The following is a 2,777-nucleotide window of genomic DNA, read 5'->3' as shown; positions in this document are numbered from 1 at the left end:
GTACAACCTGTACAACTCTGGCTTTAGTTTTTCCACGCTCCTGAACCGATTTTTGCCTGAATCAACCAATCACCCAGATAAGGATGAACTAAAATTCCCTCTACAAGATGTTGCTGCTATCACTACCATCACCTTGGAGTCATGGCCTGACTGAAGGGCAATGCCTGAAACTGGAAATGACCCCTCAGTACCTAAAATTGAAGAAACTTTTTATGATGCTGCTTATCAGGAAATGAAGACATGCCTCCTTCAAATCCAAGGACGCAAGGAATTCCCTTGTTATAGCTACTATAACTAAGATTTCCATTTTGAAATGAGTCACCCTCAGAGCTCTGCTGACCTACTTTAGATCCAAAATAGGGCAACAAGTATCCCCCTTTTTTTTTGAATTATGAAATAGATGGAATAATTCCTGGTCTCTCTGGACAGCAGAAAACTATGGGACAACTGCCTGTAAGTGAAGGAGACGCTACTCATATGGCCTCCCCTTCTAAGTGAAACAACAAAAAAGTCTGAAATAGGATGGGAAATTTTCAGGGCATAGACTTCTCTAACTACCCTCAGAACCCACTGATCCAAAGTAACTTGGATCCATCTTCAGTAAAAGGCCAATAAACATCTACTTATTTCCTGTTACGAAGAGTGATTCCCAAACATTCCTTTTGAGCTCGGAGTGCTTGCAGCACTGCTACAGCTTCCATCCTTGCCTTCTCTCATTTATTTATTTGCCATACTACTTATATTCCAATAATAAAAGCTTCTTATGCTAAGTGGATTACATAATATACATATACATTTTAAAATACATAAAAACAATACAAGCCAAAAACTTTTCATAAAAACGTTAAAAACAGGCGTCAGAAATATCAATTTGGTCGCTAGACAAAAACTTTAGTAAATAACTCTTCAAACACTTTCGGAATTTTACATAATCATCAACCCTCCGTAGGGAGAGTATTTCAGGTTACTGGGCCAGATCATTTGTAGGCTAACTGTCTTAAGAGGGAACACTAAGCAGATGTCTTCCTGCTGAACGAAAGCATGACAGAGATATGTTTGGAAATAGACAAATAACTTGGACCCGACTCCTTAAAAGCTTTAAAAATTAAACAAAACAATTTAAAACAAATTCTAAATTTAACTGGTAACCAGTGCAAAGTTTTAAGCATAGGAGTCAGATAGTCACGAGTTGGTTGCCCCCAGACAAGCCGTGCTGCTGCATTTTGTAACAATTTTAGGGCATCCAGGCTACAAGCTGGTAGACTAACATACATCAAATTGTAATAATCCTGCAAAGATAAAATGAAAGACTGTACAACTGTATGAAAATAATCTTGAGATAAAATATATTTCAAGAGGTACAACAGTCTGAATTTATAAAATCCAGATTTTAACACTGCACTGCTCTAAAAGGACTGAAATCTGCTTTAAGGTCTAGATCGTTGGTTACTTGATGACTTTCCTTACTTTTCATAAGTTGGGTCTCCAAAAATGACTCCTAGCTGGTGTCATGAAGTTCCTTGGGTTTATCTTCCAGCCATCTGGGAATCTTAAACTCTCCCAAGGCCTTCACATGCGTTGAGATCATCACCAAACAGAAGATTCCCTTTAATGGAAATTTAGCCAGCTGAGTCTTGGATACAGAATCCACCGACTAGTTACTCATTCACAAACAACGGTGGGCTGCTACTATAGAGGCCATACTCCTAGCCAAAGTGCAGAACAAATTATAAGAGGCATCTAACAAAAAGGTTTCAATCCTTCTATCCTGCACATCCTTAAGGAAAGCACCATCCTGTACAGCAGAGCTTTCCAAACTTTTCATGTTGGTGACACACTTTTTAGACAAACAATTTCACGACACAGTAATTCAGTCTACTAGCAAACCAGAAGTTAAAGGTTAAACGAACAATACGTATTGACAATTTATGTATGTTTCCTTAAATATATACATACATACATTTTTGTGGATTACATAATGTTACACCACATTGACCCCCAGGCAGGCTCCCATTCATTCTCACACCGTTCCCTCCCCACCCCCCAGGCATGCACACATTCATTTTCACACACACACACACACAGACCCCCAGGCAGACACCCAATTTATTCTCACACACACATACACCACACACAGGCAGGCACCTATTCTAACACAGACAGACCCCAGGAAGACACCCATTCATTCTCATACACAGACACACCCTCAGGCAGGCACCCATACATTCACACACATACACCCCCAGGCAGACTCCTTGCACATTCCCAAAGATAACATATGCCAATCACTAAAAAGTAATTTTTTTTAACCTTTGCTGTCTGATCTTAGTTTTCTAATCAGTTGGTCACAGGCTTTTTTTCCCACTTTCCCTTTCTTGTTTTTTTGCCAATTCCTTTTACAGGGTCTTTTTTTTTCTATTTCTTTTCTCTCCGTCTTCTTCCCTCAAACACACAATCAGGTTCTCATTCTCCCAGCGGTCCTGCTACTAGGTTTCCTCCTCTTCTCGAGCCGCTGCGACGTGGGATCCGCAGTGGCCCTGCTACCAGGTTTCCTCCTCTTCTCGAGCCGCTGCAACGTGGGATCCGCAGCGGCCCTGCTTCTTCTGTACACGGCAGATGCTCCTCCTCATTCCTGCCCACGCGGCTCCGGCAACATTTTTCTTCCGGGGCTGCACAAGCAGGAAGGAGGAGTGAACATGACCCTTTTCTTCGGGCCGTGGTGAGGTAAGCTCCACCAAGGCCCTGCCGATCTTCCTGCTGTAGTTCCCTGCTTCCGC

The sequence above is a fragment of the Rhinatrema bivittatum genome, chromosome 2 (genome assembly GCF_901001135.1).
Source record: "Rhinatrema bivittatum chromosome 2, aRhiBiv1.1, whole genome shotgun sequence".
NCBI lineage: Eukaryota > Metazoa > Chordata > Amphibia > Gymnophiona > Rhinatrematidae > Rhinatrema > Rhinatrema bivittatum.
Note: the sequence above shows the minus strand (reverse complement) of the source record.